At 44.2% G+C, this 22244-nt stretch overlaps 1 protein-coding gene and 1 long non-coding RNA gene across 2 annotated transcripts in view; one reads left to right on the top strand and one right to left on the bottom strand.

Annotated features, from left to right (window-relative positions):
• Window positions 1-22244, top strand: part of nr6a1a (nuclear receptor subfamily 6, group A, member 1a) — a 141290-nt gene that overhangs the window by 49935 nt on the left and 69111 nt on the right. The window lies entirely within an intron of this gene.
• On the bottom strand, window positions 1343-13255 carry LOC123730376 (uncharacterized). The gene is made up of 2 exons (XR_006761743.1): window positions 12782-13255; window positions 1343-3125 (listed from the first exon to the last, which is right to left on the bottom strand). It is a non-coding gene; the product is annotated as an uncharacterized lncRNA (long non-coding RNA).

Raw genomic sequence — 22244 nt, forward strand, 5'->3', positions numbered from 1 at the left:
AGGCTATTAAAGTAGGCTATATAGCCAGGCACATTTAACAGTTAGGATGTTGATTATAGACCTAATTAAGTTGGATTTTGCTCTCTCCTCACTTTTCTAATACAATTAAGGCAAGGGCTGTTTTCTCATCTCCTAAGTCCTCTGCTGCCGACACTGCATTGTTCTCAACACAAATATGCTGGGTAACTTTGCTATTATGCACATAGCAACATGGTCTAGGAAAAGGCGCCAATTCCACAGCGCACTGATGTTTCAGAACCGAGGACAGCGACCGCTATCCAACGCGGGAAAAAGCGCATTTACTATGAAATAATATATTTTTTATTAGTGTTGCACCATTCCTTCTTATGTAATATAACCATATACAATTTCACTAGCACATGTCTTAGAGTGATGGACTGTGCCATCCCCACGGCCTCCACAATGGATCAGTCCACTCAGACGTGTCTTATACACCATGATTACTATATCTTTTTTTCCTGCTGCTTGACTAAAGAAATCTCGGTTGACCAACAGCATATCGACCAAACAATCGACCAGTCGACTAAATGGGGTCAGCCCTATCTGGAAGAATTGTACAGATACAACGTTTGGTAACAGAATTTCAGTAAAATCTCCCTCAGTTTTTTATGTTAAACTCAGTTTTAAAGATGTCTGCAGAAAGAATGGGGAGTCAGCTATGACATGACACCTTGCAAATTTTTGTTTTTTTGTTATTGAACTACAGTAAGTGAAGTGGATTTACATCCGGTAACAGCATTGCGGTAATGGAATTTCATCATGGGTCCCTGATCTGTACTACACAAAAATGCATAATTATGGATATGAATGTCATTCTCTTCATTGTGATGTACCCTAAATAGGTACTAAACATTAGAAATATACAGCATCCTCCTTTGTATAATTCTACACACTGGCTATTATTTTAATGAGCTCCCCCACCAAACAAGAACAAGAAAAATGTGCTTAACAAGTCATAAAATAAGTTGCATGATCTCACTCTGTGTGCAATAATAGTGGTTAACATTATTTTTGAATGACTACCTCATCTCTGTGCCCCACACACAATTATCTTTAAGGTACCTCAGTCGTGTTGTGTTGTAACTTTAATGGGTTACAGAGTTAATGTTTAAAGTAATTTCACTGATGTATCTAAGTATATTTTCTTTTAAAGTTATTTACATGTGTACAATAGTAATTGTATTAGAATTCATGTGATGGAGATTGAGAGAACAATGCACATATTTCTGTTGTATTGGTTAGTATTTGATTACGCTATTGACTGCAAGTACCAGAATGCCTTGCGACAGGAAGTAAGAACAAAGAAACGAGAACGCTCCAGTTATGTGAGAAGTGATTATTCTGGCTTTTGCTAGCAAACTTTATTTTATTATTTTGTAGAATCTAAAGTGGTAAAATGCAACGTGAACAAGTATTATTACTAAAAATAAGTGTTCATCTTATAACCAACGTCCCGGGTCATTACTTTGAACATATTCTATAAATGGTGACTTTAAAACAGTTACAGAGTTTAATGGCTGTGATAGTAGAAAACTGAAGATGGATCAACAACATTGTACTTACTCCACAATACTAATCTAACTGACAGAGTGAAAAGAAGGAAGCCTGTACAGAATAAAAACTATTCCAAATCATGCATCCTGTTTGCAACAAGGCACTAAAGTAATACTGCAAAAAATGTGGCAAAGCAATTAACTTTTTGTCCTGAATACAACATTTTATGTTTGTGGCAAATCCAATACCACACATTACTGAGTATTACTCTCCATATTTTCAAGCATAGTGGTGGCTTGTAATCATTCATTAAAAAGAAACAGTAGCTAAGCACAGACAAAATCCTAGAAGAAAACCTGGTTCAGTCTGCTTTCCACCAACCACTGGGAGATGAATTCACCTTTCAGCAGGACAATAACCTAAAACACAAGGCCAAATCTACACTGGAGTTGCTTACCAAGAAGACAGTGAATGCTCCTTAGTGTCTGAGTTACAGTTTTGACTTAAATCTACTTGAAAATCTATGGCAAGACCTGAAAATGGTTGTCTAGCAATGATCAACAACCAATTTGACAGAGCTTGAAGAATTCTGAAGGGAACAATGGGCAGATGTTGCACAATCAAGGTGTGGAAAGCTCTTAGAGACTTACCTACAAAGACTCACAGCTGTAATTGCTGCCAAAGATATTTCTGAATTTCATTTTCAATAAATGTGCAAACATTTCTAAAAACTTGTTTTCACTTTGTCATTATGGGGTATTGTGTGTAAATGGATGAGAATAAAAAAATATATTTAATACATTTTGAATTCGGGCTGTAACACAACAAAATGTGGAATAAATCAAGGGGTAGTACTTTCTGAAGGCACGGTACATGTCATCCGTTCTATTCCATCACTCTCTGCTGAAATAAAGGCCTTGAGGTGTTTGTACCGCAGTCTGCATTCATTGATCAGTGAGTCGTTCTCATGTAAACCCACCGACAGCAATGAATGTTTATTGCAGCCTTAAGAGTTGGGCCTCTTAACTAGTCCAGTATGGGAAGTAACTGAAGATTCTGTTCACCAGGGGAGCAGGGAAGATTTAGAGAAAGTATTCGTCTCTCTTCTTGCCGGGTGTCTCTTTAACGGTGACCCACAGGGTACATTTAACGGTCGATGGTTTTGGACAGATGCTCAAACTCACCGACAGCGTTGAATGTTTACCGAGGGCACCAGCAGAAAGTTCTCATCCTTTAGTTGTCACTCTCATGTCCTTAGATCAGCAACCACTACACCCCACAATATAGGCTGCTGTTCCCAGCCCAGCAGATATAGAAGGCTGCTCATTACAATGAGGATGCCCAGTTTGTTATCACCCATGCTGGTGTTGATAGGGTGCCAGCAGGAGAGGAGTGGAGAGTCATGGTGTTAGGTTTCCCGAAATAGTCGTTCCAGCAGCTGTGGTGAATTCTATTATCATCTTCCTCTTCTGCTGCGAACAAGACTCTCACCTCTCACTGAGCCCAGAGCAGCGCTCCTCTCTCCCCCAGCATCTTCCATCCTCACACTCCTCTCCTCCTCACACTCCTCTCCTCCTCACACACCTCTCCTCCTCACACATCCCAGTCACCTGTGATGTGGGGAAAACAGACAGAGAAGAAGAAAGAGCATGAATATACAATCCAATACAGCAAGTAAATCAATCCTTAAAAAATGTATTGAAGAAATGGGATTATAGCATGATGGCTATTTGAGCGAGTGTTGTAGAAAAATCCTCTACGGGCTAAACCATTGCGCTGCAGCGTTGATAATGGTTTGACGGCTGTTCCCGCTACCCTGCTCCTAACCCCAGCCACTGCTCTGCACTGCACAGGGAACGCAGCATCTTACTGTGTTAGCCTCTTTGAGGTTGGAGACTCATGCAGTCATGTTTTATTAACGGACTCTCCAATTGGGCTGCTCCTCTTAACTATGTAACATGCAGCAGGGATTTTAGACACTTCTCTTGCTTTTGTTATTTCTTCTACTCTTTGGCACACACATCTGGTATTCAGGATGGGTGGTCGGATACAAAGGCTGGTTAAAAAAATATGGAATATTATGCAACTAATTAGAGGGATATTTTTGGCTTTAGAATATGTCTTGGTATAGAGCACTGGATTACAGGCTTTCTGTCTCTGTTCATTCTATCAAACATGAAAGACTGATATAATTGATTGGTTCACCAGACCTCTGAGTTTGATACAGTAGCGTTGTCTCTACACCTTCAGGCTGCTGTAAGAGACCCACCATCACCCATACTGTGCAGAAAGAATGAAGTGCTCAGTTGGTTGAATTAATAGACTATTAATATGTAGCATTCTGACACAGTTCACTGAGACACCACTATCACTACAGTATTCTGTTGTCATGTTTCTCACATTCAATCTAATTTCATATATCCCTTGCAAGTTATTTTCTGTGGCAATTTTGATGATTAACCAAAAATGGTTGGAAAAGCATTTTTCTCTCATCCTCATTTTGTAGAGAGGATCTTGAGTTTCAAAGTAAGCAGTGATTGTTTTTCAGCCTGGTCAGAGATTATCCTGGCTTTGGGTTGGCTGTGGTTCCCTACTTTCCTATGCACTTGTACGCTTTGGCTGTCTACCCCAGACACACAGGGGCTTTTCATTTAGGAATATCTTTCCTCTCTTTTCGTTTGACTGACATGTTCTGTTTGCACACAGAACACATGGGCAATCCCAAAATCCACACATACTTACTTATAAATAGGTTGGATTATGCACCACTTCTGTCTAAGACAACCCAGGCTGCTATCACTGAAACAATCTGTACTTTTCACTGCACTTTGCATAAGTGTCAAGTTGGGAAATCGGAACTGAGTGTTCTGGACTGATTGAGTGATACCAGTGAACCAGGAGGACATAGAGTGAACTGGATTTAACTGTAACACTCACTGAACCAACGTGAACCCTGCACTGTCAGCACATTCCAGAGGTCAGACAATGAGAATGGCACACAGTGTACTGTCTGACTGGCTGACGTCATGGTGCTCAAATCCATAAACAGGATCCTGGATTCTACCTATCTGACACTAAGAAACAAGGCTAGGCAATCTGTGTCTTATTAACATTTGATCTAATACAATCTACAGTAGACATGAGGAGACTGCATTTAAACACTTATATATTTGACGGTGGGAATGTGTGAGAGCATTTTGTCACATACTGTACCCATTTTTAAAGGGATAATTCAGGATTTGATCTACTTCTCCAGAGTCAGTTGAGCTTGTGGATACCATGTTTATGTCTCTGTACAGTATGAAGGAAGTTAGAGGTAGTTAGAGCCAATGCTAACTAGCGTTAGCGCAATGACTGGACAATCCACAATTTCATCTGACTCTGGGGATAAAGATAAATCCCTTTAATCTGACACTTTTAACATGGCAGTTCAGAAATCCTCTCCTGAGTCTCTATCGGCCTGCGACATGCTCTGACGTACACATTCCACTACGTCTCTGACTGTCTGTCAGCATTACACAATGACCTTGGACACTGTCATTTCATTGTATATAGACACATTTAATCACTTTATGGAGTGGTCTGAATTTTGTTAGAAAACTCGAATCAAATCCAACAAATAGGCCTTAATTGCCATGCCAGTCAGAACATGTGCTCTTAAGTCAGATTTAACAAGTTATTAACTTGCAGAAATGGACATCCCTCTTCTAAATTGAGTATTTTTAATTGGATTTAGTGGTGCAGTGGGGTAGTATCATGTTAAGTGTCACGCTATGGTGTAGTGATAGTTGATGTCTGTTACAGTTTCGTAGTGGAGTAGCTAGTGGTTAGCTAGCGTACAGTTGTAGCAACTGGGTGTAGTATTATATGATATGGTGTGATACTCTGAGGCTCAGGTGGAAGGAAGGACCACCCCCAGCGCTGAGGGACTACTACTCGGAGATCTCTGCCAGGCAGAGCGCCAAGCCCCAGTCCGCCATGCCAAGCCTCCAGAACCCTCCACGTGCCACCGCTGACGCTGCCAATGCTCCGGGTGTTTCATTTCCAACGCTCAGCGCGCCAGCCAGAGCCATTTTTTATCTTTAATGCCAAAAAGCACTTAGAGTTAACCCTCAACGCTCTCAGGCGGCTCTATCTAACCCTCCACGGTGTCGTAGTTAACCTCTTCCTTCACACAAAGGGAAGAGCTTAGCTAGTAGTGTAAGGAGACAAATAACTCTTTACAAAGAGAGTGTCTCAGTTTTATAAAATGGGACTAGATCCCTTCCCGCAGTCCGGGCTGTTTCTTTTACGGTTCAATATCTCTCTCCTCACACACCCACTGCAGCTAGCTATCATTCTCCCTTCTCACAGACTGGAATGCTCTGTTGTGTAAAAGCAGTTGTCAATGTGTTGGGGTCGGACATTATCTCTCTCTCTCTCTCTCTCTCTCTCTCTCTCTCTCTCTCTCTCGGGTTAGGTCCTGTCACCTCAGACTGGCTCTGTTAAAGTGATCCACTGAGTAGAGTTCAGAATATGTCACCGTCCACTTTCAGATGTGAAGCAGCACTGGCTCGTGTTAATCAGGAGTGGTTAAGCTGATGAATATGTATTTGAATCTCTTTCTCTGAGCAGTTCTGAAGATTACTAACGTAAAGGGAGTCAGCCCTTTGCTAGTGTCTACTGGAGTTAGAAGATTACTAACGTAAAGGGAGTCAGCCCTTTGCTAGTGTCTACTGGAGTTAGAAGATTACTAACGTAAAGGGATGCAGCCCTTTGCTAGTGTCTACTGGAGTTAGAAGATTACTAACGTAAAGGGATGCAGCCCTTTGCTAGTGTCTACTGGAGTTAGAAGATTACTAACGTAAAGGGATGCAGCCCTTTGCTAGTGTCTACTGGAGTTAGAAGATTACTAACGTAAAGGGATGCAGCCCTTTGCTAGTGTCTACTGGAGTTAGAAGATTACTAACGTAAAGGGATGCAGCCCTTTGCTAGTGTCTACTGGAGTTAGAAGATTACTAACGTAAAGGGATGCAGCCCTTTGCTAGTGTCTACTGGAGTTAGCCGTGACATTTCTCTGGTGTCTGCTGTCACGTCTGTCTCAAGGAGCCTCTTTTCATTGGTCAGGTCCACTGGGTTAAACACTGGCTTTGTCATAGAGCTCAGACCAAAATCCACAACTGTGGTCCTATGATATATTGTTATCAGAGCTATAGTACAACAGTACAGTTTATTTGAAGATGTGTTAGTTAAGTCGTTAAAGAATGCATAGCAGACATATTTCTCTGAACACAGAAAAATGTTTCCTAGATTAACATTTGAGTCATTTAGCAGACGCTCTTATCGAGAAATGACTTACAGTAGTGAGTAGTCATACTACGTTTTCCCTCAAGGCTGACTCAAACAAAAGGTTACACAACACTTGTTTACGGCGCATAATTCATCTTTAAGATGCCGCGTAGACGCAGTGCAGTCATGGCATCATCTCCAAGCCCAGAGGATTAGTTTCTCCTCGGCTGACTGTTTGCACTCACTGCAATCTGAATCACAATAAATAAAGCATGCAGCCGCCCGCCATCTCTCCTTCCCCTCCATCTCTACTCTCGTCTTCTCCCACCTGCCTCTCCACCCCCCGCTGGTGGCTCAATGGAGGGATGTCTCACACAGTGAGATTTAAAATAGCAGGGAGGGGTGGGATCGCTGATTTCATGTTTCTGTTATCACTGGGAGCCAGGGCAGTGAGCCAGCATGGGAATGACCTGAATATAGATTGACTTTTCTTTTGTCCTGGAGCTGTGTTGCCTTATGGCAGGTATTGGCACGCCAAGTCTATCCTCGTTCTCAGTAGAATGGACTTGGTTATTCCACATAAGGCGTTACCTAGTCATTTGCACGACCGAATGCATTCAACCAAAATGTGTCTTTCACATTTAACTAAGTAATCCTTCTAACCCCCCCCTTAAAAGATTTAGATGCACTATTGTAAAGTGGTTGTTCCACTGGATATTATAAGGTGAATGCACCAATTTGTAAGTCGCTCTGGATAAGAGCGTCTGCTAAATGACTTAAATGTAAATGTTCACTGAACCCTTCTGAGTTAGAGAGGTGCAGGGGGATGTCTTATTCAACATAATCCACACCCGGGAGCAGTTGTTGTTTTGGGTTAACTGCTTTGCCCAGGCAGATTATTCCTCCTTGCAGGCTCAGGGATTTGAACTAGCAACCTTTCAGTTACAGCCCCAACACTCTTCACCACTAGGCTACCTGCCACCCAGGGATGAGCAGGATGAATGTGGATGTTACCCTTTTGTCTTCTCTGCACGTCAGTAGTTCATGTGTGGGCCTCTTCTTTGACCCATTGGCGTCTTATCGTCTGAGCTTCCTCTAGCAGACAGGCACCTGAGTACAAACTGCCACATCATCATGTGTAAAACTGTACCCATCAATCAGTGTAAGGAACTAAGCATTTCTATTCCTCAGTAGTCTGTCTCTGTGTCACAGCGTGAGCTCCAGTCCCAGCAGCACACTAATAACATTGTGACCCCCGCCTCATCACAGAGTCCACTCTGCCCTGATAACTTAGTCTTTACCATTCTATGTATGCATAGTTGAGTTTGGGCATAGTCAGGTATTGGCATGCCAATTGGCAAGCCAAGGCTCAATCAATGTCACTCATAATATCGCTGATTTGATTGAATTAAAGTAGCACATTACAGCTCTGATGTCCTGTGCTGTTAATAAAGCTCCATGCCAGGAATCCTTTTGACTCATATAGTACATCTGTTGAGGTGTAACCAGTCAGGGGAGCAGAGTTAAGAGCATCGATCCAGAGAGTTAGTTAGTTGCATTGAGTCTTAACCTCTCTTCCAGGCACTTTCCTCCACTCTCGGTGCATGAGGAAATCTCAGCTGAATTCATGTCTCCTTTCAGATTTCTAAGAGGCGTTTAACCTTTCTGGATTAAAGTAGGTAATCTGACAGGCAGAAGATTGTATTAACTGGAGTGTTGGCAGAGCTTTGAATTTTACTCTCCTCTTTCTCTCTTCCCTTTCTCGCTAACGTGGTAGCCAGCATTATTGTATTTTTTCCATTTTAAATTACAATAAAAACATCAGTAATGTTTCTTTCTCTTCCACTTTTTCTATCCTTCTCTCCAGCCTCTCTCTCTCTCCCCCCCACTCTCTCTCCATCTCCCTGCCTCTGTCCCTCCCACTCCTTTCTCTCTCTGTCTCTCTCTCTCTCCCTCAGAGCACTGACAGTATACTTCTGTGAACACATGATTTATCATCTGCTAATCCACATTTTACGTTTTAGTCATTTAGCAGACACTCTTATCCAGAGCGACTTGCAGTAGTGAATGCATACATTTCATAAAAAACATATTCCGTACTGGTCCCCCGTGGGAATCGACCCCACAACCCTGGCGTTGCAAACACCATGATCTACCAACTGAGCCACACGGGACCACATGCTGATTATAGAACTTTCCCCACAGCCCTTGTCTGTTGCTGAGCCTGCTTTTCACTCCATAGCCAATGATATGGGGTGGCAGGGTAGCCTAGTGGTTAGAGCGTTGGACTAGTAATCAAAAGGTTGCAAGTTCAAATCCTGAGCTGACAAGGTACAAATCTGTTGTTCTGCCCCTGAACAGGCAGTTAACCCACTGTTCCTAGGCTGTCATTGAAAATAAGAATTTGTTCTTAACTCACTTGCCTAGTTAAATAAAGGTAAAAATAAAAAATATCCCGGCCCGGACTGACGGCCTGCAAACTGATAGAAGGCTCGGAAATACATGTTACTACTTATCAGTACACCAGAAATAGAAGAGTTATGGTTTGATATAGGGACTTGACCTCAGTGAGTGTTACATAGCGTGATAGTTGAATAGTATTACCTTGAATCAGGCGATGGATGCCAGGAGGATGGTGATGGTGGTGGTGTGACAGTGCTAGGTTATTTGGAGAAGAGCCTGTGGAGAGGGTATGTATTGTATGCAGATAGCAGCTCTCTGGCCTCTCAGCTGATGTAATGTGGCGTCTGATTGTAATGGGAAGAGACGTGCACATCAGAGCAATGTGGGTCTGAGAGGCAGATGACCAGCCTGCGGCCTGTATCTGCTGCCCCTGTCTGGTCAGCTCTAACACAGCCAGACGGGACTTCTAATCCATCTCGATATTCACTGAGCACACAAACACACATTACGCTCTCTGCTCCCTGCTTCAGCATAGCGAAGGAGGCTGCAGGATGGAGCCTCAGTTTGTGATATACAACATTTACATTATATAACAGATTTATGTTTCCTGATAATGCAATGATGAGAAATTCTCAGTGCAAAAACAGAATGATTCATCTTCAAAGGAAATAATCCAGACCACATCTTGTAAAACAGCCTAATAATAATTAAAACATGGATTTTAGAGTAGGTAGACAGACTGGAATCCTGTAGGAGAAGAATAGGAGGTTGAGCATCCTCCCTTTTCCTTCTGTGATCTCCGCTCTAGCACAGAGCGATGACAAGAAACCCTTTTTATCCACACAAAGTTCCTTTCAGGAAACTGATAAGCCAATTTCGGTTACACTTAACATGACAAATTATTATTCACTGTAAGCATGCCAAATTCAGATTTCACACTTCAGAGTTATCTCATCATCTGGGCCCCTTTTACTTTGATGTAGGAAGCGCACTGGTCGGGAACATTCTCCACGGTCTTATGGGTTTTAAAATGTTCATACACAATTTCTAAATTTGAACAGTGAAGTCTGCGTTTTTCCTACAGTAAGATATCTATGCAGGGTGCTGATGTCAAGTGAAAATGGGTCATCTAGACTAACCTGATTCCAACAGTGTGATCAGGGACGGAGATTGTGAATGAGTGTGAGAGAGAGAGAGAGAGAGAGAGAGAGAGAGAGAGAGAGAGATACTAAATAGGAGACTTTTGTGAGTATTTGTACAGCCCCTGTGCAGGGTCTTAACAGCCCCATCATGACCAGATCGAGGTGACAGAGGTGTGGTTACATCTTCTGCTCAGACAGGGTTTTACAGCTGTGGAAAGGCCCTGGAGGAGCCTCTGTGTCCTATTTTAGGGAGCGAGAATCTGCCACTGCTTCATCAAAGCCAGTAATTTCCTGTCCATTTCATCCCCCATCCCCCTAGCCTGAGCCCTCGTCTGCTAATCCCACCCCCGCAAACCCCCTGGCCCCCCTGCTGGCGCTCTGCCTGCCCGCCCCACTCTGCTCTGTGCTATGCTGGGCTGCGTGGCTATGTGCTTTGTTTCAGCATGATTCGCGGCTGAGCGCTAACAAATCCTCATTGTCCAGCGCGGGAGTGGTGACAGAGAGGGGGGAATCACTGTCTGGTTTCTATTCAAATCCAGGTAAAGGGGCCCGAGAGGGATCTGGAGCTACAGGCTTAAGCTCCAGCCTCAGAGCAAAGTCTAGTTCCTGTACAGGGTAGTCCATACTACACCCAGACACCCCAAGCATGCACTCATACCTCAGTCTCCAATACTCAAAGATCAACAAGTGACATGTGACTCAGAGTAACAAGACTCTACATGTCAAGTCATCTCTAAGGACAACTTGTACTGGGTCTTTCAGCACGTCTGTCTGAATCAGAGAGTCTATATCCTGGGGATGTGGTACACACATGCACACCAAATGCTGTTTTTCTGTTGATGTTCTCCAAATTCATAGCTGTTTTTAACAATGCCTATGGAGTCAAAAGCTGCCTGTCTTTAGTCCACAGCTGTGCAGCTATAACATTTGTTTTTAAAGCTGTTTTTAAAGCTGCTTTTCTCATGTCATCAGTGCAGTGTCCAGATATTATTGTAGATGTTATTTTAGTACTTGTTGTGGTATTTAGTTGTTGTTGTCGTAAGCCTCTGTAAGGTATGTTTTTCTCTGAGTCACTGTGCCGGTTTGTTCATGTAATTTGGGAAATGGTTTTGGTGTTATTAGTCCCTCTCTCAGACAGCTTTTGTAGTGGATTAAGGGCTTTGGACAAAAGCAGACACGACAAAAAAGATAGCTAGCGACCAGCTGTATTTCCTGTCACTCAATACATTCCAACCCCTACGACCCCCCCCACACACACACACACCGCCGGGAAAAAAAATACACAAGTCTTTCTCATAAATACACTCTTCTCTCTCTTCCTCTTTCACTGCTGTTTATACATCTTCTTACATTATGCAGCATTTTTTACTACGCTGCATGTTTTGAGTCAGAGATTGGGGGCCGGAGAGAGAGAGAGAGAGAGAAGTGGTTTGCTCTTTAAGAAGCCGCTGTTCCCGCGACGTCCGGTCCCACTCTAACCCCGGGCCAAGCGTCCCCTCCTCCAGCACATTGAGCAGCAGCTGGTTGACCTATCCTGTCCCCAGCCACTGCTCTAATGGCTGACCTGCCATGGCTGTCTCTGTCTGGATGGGGCTGGACGCTTTGTCCACTGTCTGGCTCAGTTCCTCACAGTCAAACAACAACTACTCCTGCTACTGCTACTGGGCGCAGCCAACATTCCCAGGAACCAGCGTTATGAAACACACACAGGGAAACATGCACTCATTCACACAGACAAACACACGCACACACACACACACACACACACACACACACACACACACACACACACACACACACACACACACACACACACACACACACACACACACACACACACACACACACACGGTGTAGGCCGTCATTGTAAATAAAAATGTGTTCTTAACTGACTCGCCTAGTTAAATAAAAGTTAAATAAAAAATATATAAAAAAACACACACACACACACTCACACATATTTTGTCTACTGTACACAATCCCTCTGTTTCTCTCTTTCACACATTCATCCTTTTAAAAAGTGTCTGACACACAGACCCTCTGTTCAGAGCACTCATGCTCTCTTTAAGATAAACTATACCTAGCACGTAAACTCTCACATGCCTATACACACACGTCATAATAACCCCACAAATATGCTCTGTCTTTTAAAGACAATATAACATTTATACTATCATCTTCTTTATAAACAGTCATTTTACTAATAGGTAGGTGGAAAATAGAGTCATTAATTGCAGTTATAGTACACTCAACTAAACCATCAGTGAACAAATACAGGAAAACATTCATTCAGAAATGATTTGTATAGAATGTGTTCTATATTCAGAGCCATGCAGAAATCATGCAGAGAGAGATTGGCACAGTTGGCCAGAGGTGAACTGTTACAAAACACAGATTGTAAATGAATAGACACTGGGGGGAGAGGAAGAGTTAGAGACATAAAGGATACTCACCTAAATAATAGTGGAAAGTTATTCAGTTCTCTTCTTGTCTCGTCAATGTTATTGCAGAATGTTGAAGAGTGTATAGGTGGGGGAAAAAAAGAAAGAAAAAAAAGCTTCCATAACTTCCCTCAAGTGCACACATTGAAGCGTTAGTGTGGAACTAACCTCGTCCCCAGGCCATTGCTAGGAACGAGATTAGTGTGGAACTAAGGGGAACGGGTTCTCCTCCCTCCCTCTCTTCCTCCCTCCCTCCCTCTCTCTCTCTCTCTCTCTATGTCTCTGTCTCTGTCCCCCACACACAAACACATATACTAAAACATATTCACACAATCACACACGCTAACAAATTCTGTCTATCTGATCTTCTACCTGTTCCAATGTAAATTCAGCCAGTAGTTAGCAAATATAAATGCCTTACAAATCCCCCAATCTCTCGCTCTCTCTCTCACTCTCTCTCTCTCTCTCTCTCTCTCTCTCTCTCTCTCTTTCGACACACACTCTAACTCTTTGTCTCTCCTCCCTCTTTCTCCCTCCATTCTCTCTCACTCTGTTTCTCTCCCTCTCACACACACAGACGCACACAGACACATACAAACACACACATACACACTGGAGCTTGACTACGCAAGTTATTGAACTGCTCCACATTTTCTTGCATGAACTATATATATGAACCAGTTGATGGACAGGAGCGAATTTAGTCATGTGTGGAAGAGGAAGATCAGTTATTGGCTGAGCTTTTGAGAGCCAGAGGCTAGGGCTCAGTGATTGGTCAGTGTTCAGACCATTGAAAGTAGAGCCCCTCTCTATTGAATGGCTGCTGGTGTGGGCGGGGCCTGTGTTTGGGTGACAGACTGGCTGAAAAAAAAACTCCTGAGAGTTCTGCTCCTCTGCCAGCCAGTGCAGCCTATACAGAGAAGGTGTAATGTTTAGTATTTGTGAAACGAAGGAATCTTCTCACCAGTATTCAATTTTATCATTGAAATATAGTTTTATTTTTTGTTATGACACACTTAGAAGTATACAATGATGAATATCAGCCATAATGTCTTACCCAACTGTTTGAATTTTTTAAAATTATACAATATCTTTTGCATCATTGATGGTACATACAAATGCCAAATTCTGAGCTCATAATAGTTGGAAAATGATTCATTTGAGTCTCCTCTGCTTTTGTCTAGTTTTGCTACGGATGGCGATTTCTCTCCCTGCCATCCACCACCCAGTCACACAGAGTAGAGGCTGGCTAAACCCCTGTCCCACAGAGTAGAGCCTGGCTAAACCCCTGTCCCTCAGAGTAGAGGCTGGCTAAACCCCTGTCCCACAGAGTAGAGTCTGGCTAAACCCCTGTCCCACAGAGTAGAGGCTGGCTAAACCACTGTCCCACAGAGTAGAGGCTGGCTAAACCCCTGTCCCACAGAGTAGAGGCTGGCTAAACCCCTGTCCCACAGAGTAGAGGCTGGCTAAACCCCTGTCCCACAGAGTAGAGGCGGGCTAAACCCCTGTCCCACAGAGCCTGACATCTATATATCTCCCTGTGATGCAGCCCCACACTCCACCCCGCTCTCTCCTCTCTCTCCCTCTCTCCTCTCTCTCCCTCTCTCCTCTCTCTCCTCTCTCTCCCTCTCTCCTCTCTCTCTCCCCTCTCTCCCTCTCTCCTCTCTCTCTCCCTCTCTCCTCTCTCTCCCTCTCTCCTCTCTTTCTCCCTCTCTCTTCTCTCTCCTCTCTCCTCTCTTTCTCCCTCTCTCTTCTCTCTCCTCTCTCCCCCTCTCTCCTCTCTTTTCCCATCTCTCCTCTCTTTCCCCATCTCTCCTCTCTTTCCCCTTCTTCCTTCCCAGTGATGATGACAGGCTGGGCCTGGGGGCGCTGCCAAGAGCTTTCATTCACACCTGATTAGATCAGAGTGACCTCGATAACATCACTCTGCTCCATGCACTGCGCCACACTGGGACACAAGCTTTTTGTTTTGGGTTGAGAAAATACTGTCTGCACGAATCCACTCCAAATTAGATGAAAGTGATATTAAAGTAGAGATGTCTAAATCAGAATGTGCGCATGAGAGAAGATTGGATAGAATACTTTACAGTAGGGATTGTACAGTATTTCATGTCATTTGAAGAGGAATATGTATACTGTGTAGGTAGCTAAGCTATAAAGGATTCATGGATATGGTAATGGCAGAAAATGGCTTCTAATGTTTCACAGTTAGTCAGATCAGAGGAGAGTTTGGGAACCAATGGCTGTGTGTGTGTGTGTGTGTGTGTGTGTGTGTGTGTGTGTGTGTGTGTGTGTGTGTGTGTGTGTGTGTGTGTGTGTGTGTGTGTGTGTGTGTGTGTGTGTGTGTGTGTGTGTGTGTGTGTGTGTGTGTGTTTGTCTGTAAGGCACCTGCCTGACATCAGTGACTTCTGAGACAGAGCTACATACCAATGGCAATGAAAGTTAGTTCAGCACAGTGGTGAGCGTCAGTGTTCTTTATGAGCATCAGTGTTCTTTATGTTATCCACATCAACATGTCCTCTACATTGATATGACTACGCCTCTGTTGTTTGCTTCCTCCGCTGTTCATCTGTTTTTCCCTTATGTTCCTCTGATGAGATAGTGTATGACCTCCACATGTTCAGATAACCTCTGGTACAGAGCTGAGGTGTGGGGGCCAATGGGGAGGATGGGGGAGGGGGAGCACGTCCCGCAGCTCTGCCTCTGATGACAGGCCTGTCCTCAACCTGCCCTTTTTCAGACTAAACACAGACCTTAACCTGGAGGGGCTCTCTGTGCTGCTTGGCCCTAGCTGCTTACTGCCCCACGCCATCCTACAGCTCACATGGAATCTATAGTATGCACACACACACACACACACACACACACACACACACACACACACAGTCTCGTGTTTTATGGGGATGCTCTGTTCTCTTTAATGCATCAAAGCCTTTGTGAGTGGGTGTGGATATGAGGATATGGGTTAGTGTTGCATCACATTGAGTTGTGTGTTTCAGGGAAAGGTGCAGTACATCTCTGTTGATTCAGATAGTGGACTGGTCCTCTGTGTATTCATTGGCCATCTGAATGGATGGTCCCAGCAGGGTTTTGTGACCACAGCAGATCTGAGAGAGTCATGCTTGCTCTTTCTGGGCCACGGGGAAACTAGGTCACTGGGATGTCAGTAATGGACAAATAGGGCTTTTACATAAGAGTGGGATGGGTTCCACAGATATGCAGTAGGGCTGTTGCAGAGATCCTTTCACAATGCAGTACAACAACCTAATGAGCGAGAGAGAGAGAGAGAGAGAGAGAGATGAAATTCTCATCCTTGGTTGAGATCCCTAAGAATGTCAGAAAGGCAGAATCGTATTATCCTAGGGAATGTGCAGAGTCGCGAGAGAGTGGAGGAGATTAGATGCTTCTGGCCTTTGAAGTACATTTTCCATTCAAATTCCATCAAGTGTTTGAGGGGGCACTGATAAGGGGCATCTCTTATCATTGCAGAGGCATTAAAAACCTTCATGTGAGAAATAATATGAAACTCTCTCCACCTCTTTTAGATGAAAACTTTCCCTCATTTCCAGGAAGTGTCACTCATTTGTGTGTCATTGTAAATCTGAAGAGACCAACATAACAATGAGCACAGAGTTATAGGAATCCATGTCCAAATATAACATAGAAAAGTCACAGTCCATAATCTGTACTTTTTCATAAATCCCTTTTACACTCTTCTCTCTCACACAGTAATCAGCAATTTACTATTTCGCCACAGTGAAATAATTTTTGGTGTTTTCAGTGTTTGATTGAATAGTTCCACTATTTTCCCAATATCTAACCACTTTGTCTTATCTCTCACTTGTTTGGTCACTGTTTCAGTCAATTTAGTAATAGTCACTAGCCCTCTCTTGGAATGAGAATTGAAGGAGAAGACTTGTCTCGGGGGATGTTAATGTTAGGGCAGTGACGGACCTTCACAGTGTTGTGTCTCACAATCCCGTCAGTATAATTTAGTGCCCTCTTAAACATTGTGTGTTTGAGCTACAGACTCTGGTTCGTCTATTTCTTCTGCATCCGCTGATACCAACCGTTAGCCTGTGTGATTAACAGGGTCTGAGCTAGAGCAATGTTTGTGACTAGGGCGGATCCCAAAAACTTTTATTCTCACAAAAACGTCTGTAATGTCCAAAGCTAACTATTATGACCCCACTATGAAATGCTGAGACTCACGTACACGCACATGTAATCTGTTTGGTTATATAACACTGACAAGTCACACAACAGTCTTTAGAAGGTAAGGGGATCTTCTACATAGAAGATCATAGGAAATCCCTGGACATAGTGTCTATAATACTGCAATAAGCTCACATAGTTGCTGTCTACAAACTCCACTCAGTTGTCACTGACTATTTGGATATTCATTTTCCACTGAGCAAACACTTTCTGTACTTGCAGCATTCTTCTAAATGCATTTTGCTTGGCGGACTTTGTTCTTTTATTGACATTTGACAATAAAACTCATGAATGCTACTGTTTATGTCAAATTGCTTTGTGTTTTAGTTTAGCTCTGGATGTCCTGGAAAGAAAATGGTAAAACACTTCATTGTGAGGCTAAATATGCAGAAAAATGAAAGTAGTGAAAAAACACAGATTTTTGATGGGGTCCTTGGGACTGATGAGGTTAAAAACGAGGCAGGGCTCAAATTGTGGGGCTGGATGTCGTGGTGGTGCAACCATTTGATCTGATGTGTTGGTGTGTCCTCTTTGAACTTCACTTTGTGCTCTTGGCTTCTTATGAGTGGTTGGGGTTGGGTGTCAGGATAGGGTTGCTCCATGAGTCCTGGCCTGGTGGGTTCACTCAAAGTGGGGTGAACAGGGGCACAGGGAGAGGACCTCCCCCCACCCTCCAGGACCCTTCGAGAGGTGTCAGGGTGACTTGACATCCCCAGGGGTCCGAGGGGAGCACCGTGAAAGGATGTCCCTGAGGAGCTGGCCGAAGAGTGACAGGCCAGGCCTGGCATTTAGCCCTCATATCCTGTTGCAGGGTGTTGTGGATGTGCAACAGAGCAGCGCCAGACCAAACACTACAGACCTCACAGAGGTGTCTGAACACGCTTGGCCTGCCCAAGAACATGTACTCACTCACTCCCTCACCCAGCCCCTGCCTTACTCTGGTACCAATAGCTGCCTTACTCTGGCACCATACCTGCCTTAAAATCAAAAATCTACATCCGCCTTACTCTATCCCCCATACCTGCCTTAAAATCTAAAATGTACAGCTGCCTTACTCTGGCCCCATACCTGCTTTAAAATCAAATAAATGAATCTGTCTTAAAAATCAAAAATCAAAATACTCTGGCCCTGTACCTGCCTTACTCTGGCCTAGGGCTATGGTGATTCAATTTTGTCAAGCAAATAACTGCTGGTCTCACAATAATTGACTGTTAATTAACATCAACTGTCACACCCTGATCTGTTTCACATGTCTTGTGCTTGTCTCCACCCCCCACCAGGTTTCTCCCATTTGTCCCCATTATCCCCTGTGTATTTATACCAGTATTTTCTGTTTGTCTGTTGCCAGTTCATCTTGTCTCATCAAGCCTACCAGAGTGTTTTTCCATACTCCTGTTTTTGTAGTTCCTGTTTTCTAGTCCTCCCGGTTCTGACCGTTGCTGCCTGCCCTGACCCTGAGCACGCCTGCCATACCATTCTGGCTGCCCTGACCTCTTGCCTGCCTGCCGTCCTGTACCTATCTGACTGATCCTGTTTATGAACTTCTGCCTGTCCTCGACCTGCCTCTTGCCTGCCCCTTGTCTATTAATAAATATCAGTGACTCAAACCATCTGCCTCCTGTGTCTGCAACTGGGTCTCATCTAGTGTCGTTATAGTACGAACTGACCCAGCAGACTTGGACCAGCTCCGCAACACTGTCTGCCTGCAAGGAGCCACCATTGGAAGACACAAGGAGCTACTTTAGAACCTTATGAAAGGACTCCATACTTTGACAGAACGCCATGACCAGGGTTCCAAATCATTACTAGAGCAATTCCGTGGACTATCAGGCAGCATGTCAGAACGGAAACCTCCAGGGTGCTCAGTAATCACCCTACCAGTGGTGATCTTGTCCAGCCTACACTGGCTTCCCGAGAACCCCGCTTACCACCTCCGGAGCTCTATGCTGGGGATCCTGGAACCTGCCGGGTGTTTCACTCCTAGTGCTCCCTCATTTTTGAGCTGCAGCCCTCTTTGTTTCCTTCAGATCGTTTGAAGATAGCATTTCTCATAATGCTGATGTCTGGAAGGGTGCTCACCTTGGCTACGGCGGTTTGGGAGCAACAATCCGCTATTTGCCTTCGTCTGGAGGATTTCGTGTCGGTGGTGAGGAAAGTGTTTGATTCTCCGGGACAGAGGGGTCTCAAAAGCTACTTTTACTACATCAAGACTCCTGTAGTGTGGCAGACTACGTGATAGACTTTCACACATTGGCCACTGAGAATGCCTGGAACCTGGAGTCCCTGTTCGACACCTTCCTTCATGGATTATCAGGGGAAATTAAAGACGAGCTCGCAGGCTGACGAATGCTTCATGGACACTACTCTAGTATCTGAGCTGTGTATCTCCACACAACTCCTCTCCGTTCCCATGGATGCCAGGGCACTGGACGGATACTCCATTGGCAGGGTCACTCACAGTACGGTTCCCATTAACCTGTGTGTGTCGGGTAATCAGTGAGTCCATACAGTTTCTACTTATTGTATCTGCCCATGTTCCTGTTGTTTTGGGATTTTCATGGCTCCAGAGGCGCAACCCCCTGATCGACTGGGCCACTGGTTCTATCCTGGGTTGGAGCCCGTTATGCCACACACATTGCCTTAACCTGTTAGGGCTAGGGGGCAGTATTTGCACGGCTGGATAAAAAAATGTACCCGATTTAATCTGGTTACTAATCCTACCCAGTAACTAGAATATGCATATACTTATTATATATGGATAGAAAACACCCTAAAGTTTCTAAAACTGTTTGAATGGTGTCTGTGAGTATAACAGAACTCATTTGGCAGGCAAAACCCTGAGACAGATTCTGACAGGAAGTGGATACCTGATGTGTTGTATTACCTTTAAACCTATGCCATTGAAAAACACAGGGGCTGAGGAATATTTTGGCACTTCCTATTGCTTCCACTAGATGTCACCAGCCTTTACAAAGTGTTTTGAGTCTTCTGGAGGGAGATCTGACCGAACAAGAGCCATGGAACGATGATGGCCCATTAGACACCTGGCGCGCTAGGTCATGCTGGGTACCCTCGTTCCAATACGTTTTAAAAGATTTTGCATTCGTCCGCCTTGAATTTTATTCATGTTCTGGTTAAAAAAGGCCCTAATGATTTATGCTATACAACGTTTGACATGTTTGAACGAACGTAAATATATTTTTTCCCCTCGTTCATGAAGTGAAGTCCGGCGGCTTAGATCATGTGCTAACAAGACGGAGATTTTTGGACATAAATGATGAGCTTTTTTGAACAAAACTACATTCGTTATGGACCTGTGATACCTTTAAGTGACATCTGATGAAGAGAATCAAAGGTAATGGATTATTTACATAGTATTTTCGATTTTAGATCTCCCCAACATGGCGGCTAGTCTGTATCGCAACGCGTATTTTTCTGGGCGCAGTGCTCAGATTATTGCAAAGTGTGATTTCCCAGTAAGGTTATTTTTAAATCTGGCAAGTTGATTGCGTTCAAGAGATGTAAATCTATAATTCTTTAAATGACAATATAATATTTTACCAATGTTTTCTAATTTTAATTATTTAATTTGTGGTGCTGACTTGAATGCCGGTTATTGGAGGGAAATGATTTCCTGAACATCAACGCCACAGTAAAACGCTGTTTTTGGATATAAATATGAACTTGATAGAACTAAAAATGCATGCATTGTCTAACATAATGTCCTAGGAGTGTCATCTGTTGGAGATTGTAAAAGGTTAGTGCATAATTTTAGCTGATTTTATGGTTTTGGTGACGCCTGTCTTTGAATTGGCACAACATTACACACAACTCTTGTAAATGTACTGTCCTAACATACTCTAAATTTATGCTTTCGCCGTAAAACCTTTTTGAAATCGGAAAACGTGGTTAGATTAAGGAGATGTTTATCTTTCAAATGGTGTAAAATAGTTGTATGTTTGAAAAATTTGAATTTTGACATTTATTTGGATTCAAATTTGCCGCTCTTGAAATGCACCTGCTGTTGATGGAGTGCACCACGGGTGGGACGCTTGCGTCCCACCTAGCCCATAGAGGTTAAGGCGGCGCAGCCTGCCGCAGGACGTCCTCCTGCGGTCTTTAGAAAAGCCTCGGATTTCTCAGCTGTTCCCGCGGAGTACCATGACATCCTGGAGATTTTCAGCAGGGCTTGCGCCACCTCCCTTCCTCCACATCGTCCCTACGATTATGCTATTGACCTCCTTCCGGGCACCACACCGCCTCGTGGGTAGCTATATTCCCTGCCTGGCCCTGGGACCAAGGCCATGGAGGAGTACATTGAGGACTTTCTGGCTGCTGGGAGCATTCGTCCTTCTGCCTCCCCTGCCGGCGCAGGTTTCTTCTTTGTGGAAAAGGACAAGACCCTGCGTCCATGTATTGACTACCGGGGCCTCAATGACATCACTGTAAAGAACCGTTGACCCTCTACCACTCCTCTCTTCGGCTTTCGAGCCTCTCCAGAGGGCAACTATCTTTTCTAAGTTGGACCTTCAGAACCCCTACCACCTAGTTTTGATACGGGTAGGAGACGTGTGGACACGGCTGATGGGTGGACACGGCTAACGGACACTACGAGTACCTGGTTATGCAGTTTGGACTCACACAATATTCCAGGCCCTGGTCAACAATGTGCTCCATGACATGTTGAATCGGTTTGTGTTTGTCTACCTCAACAACATCCTTGTTTTCTCCCGTTCTGCTCAAGAGCATGTCCTACATGTCCAACAAGTCCTCCAGCGCCTCCTGGAGAATCAGTTGTTTGTGAAAAAAAGTGTGAATTCTATTGCTCCATTGTCTCTTTTCTGGGATACGTCATCGCTGCAGGGAACGCTCAGATGGATCCTGACATGGTGAGATGCCTCCTGAGTGTTCAACCTCGGGGCAGGGGTTTCCAGTATTTGGTTGACTGGGAGGGTTATGGCCCGGAGGAGAGGTGCAGGGTCCCCGCTAAGGACATCCTGAACCCGGCACTCATTGCTGACTTTCACCGTCGGCACCCCGGTCAACCAGGTATGCGCCCCTGGGGGGGGGGGGTACTATCACACCCTGATCTGTTTCACCTGTCTTGTGCTTGTCTCCAGCCCCCACCAGGTGTCTCCCATTTGTCCCCATTGTCCCCTGTCTATTTATACCAGTGTTTTCTGTTTGTCTGTTGCCAGTTCATCTTGTCTCGTCAAGCGTACCAGCTCGTTTTTCCATACTCCTGTTTTTCTAGTCCCTG

The sequence above is a fragment of the Salmo salar genome, chromosome ssa24, assembly GCF_905237065.1.
Source record: "Salmo salar chromosome ssa24, Ssal_v3.1, whole genome shotgun sequence".
Lineage (NCBI taxonomy): Eukaryota > Metazoa > Chordata > Actinopteri > Salmoniformes > Salmonidae > Salmo > Salmo salar.